The sequence below is a fragment of the Arachis ipaensis genome, chromosome B10 (genome assembly GCF_000816755.2).
Source record: "Arachis ipaensis cultivar K30076 chromosome B10, Araip1.1, whole genome shotgun sequence".
Classification (NCBI taxonomy): Eukaryota; Viridiplantae; Streptophyta; class Magnoliopsida; order Fabales; family Fabaceae; genus Arachis; species Arachis ipaensis.
Window position 1 is genome coordinate 114,863,800 of NC_029794.2, and position 637 is coordinate 114,864,436.

A 637-nucleotide genomic window follows, 5' to 3' on the forward strand; every position below is an offset into this window, starting at 1 on the left:
TTCCAGTATCCAGGACTATGAAATCAGTAGGTATGTAAAGGCCCTCAACCTTTACTAATACATCTTCTACTTGTCCATAAGCCTGTTTTCTTGAGCTGTCTGCCATCTCTAGTGAGATTTTAGCAGCTTGCACCCCATAGATTCCCAGTTTCTCTATTACAGAGAGGGGCATGAGGTTTATTCCTGAACCAAGGTCACATAGAGCCTTAAAGATCATGGTGCCTATGGTACAGGGTATTATGAACTTTCCAGGATCCTGTCTCTTCTGAGGCAATGTCAGTTGATCCAGATCACTTAGTTCATTGATGAACAAGGGAGGTTCAACTTCCCAAGCATCAATGCCAAATAATTCGGCATTCAGCTTCATGATTGCACCAAGAAACTTGGCAGTTTGCTCTTCAGTGACATCCTCATTCTCTTCAGAAGAGGAATACTCATCAGAGCTCATGAAGGGCATAAGGAGGTTCAATGGAATCTCTATGGTCTCTAGATGAGCCTCAGAGTCCTTTGGTTTCTCAGAGGGAAGCTCCTTATTGACCACTGGACGTCCCAAGAGGTCTTCCTCCTTGGGATTCACGTCCTCCTTTCCCTCTTTGGGTTCGGCCATTTTGCTTATGTCAATGGCCTTGCACTCTCC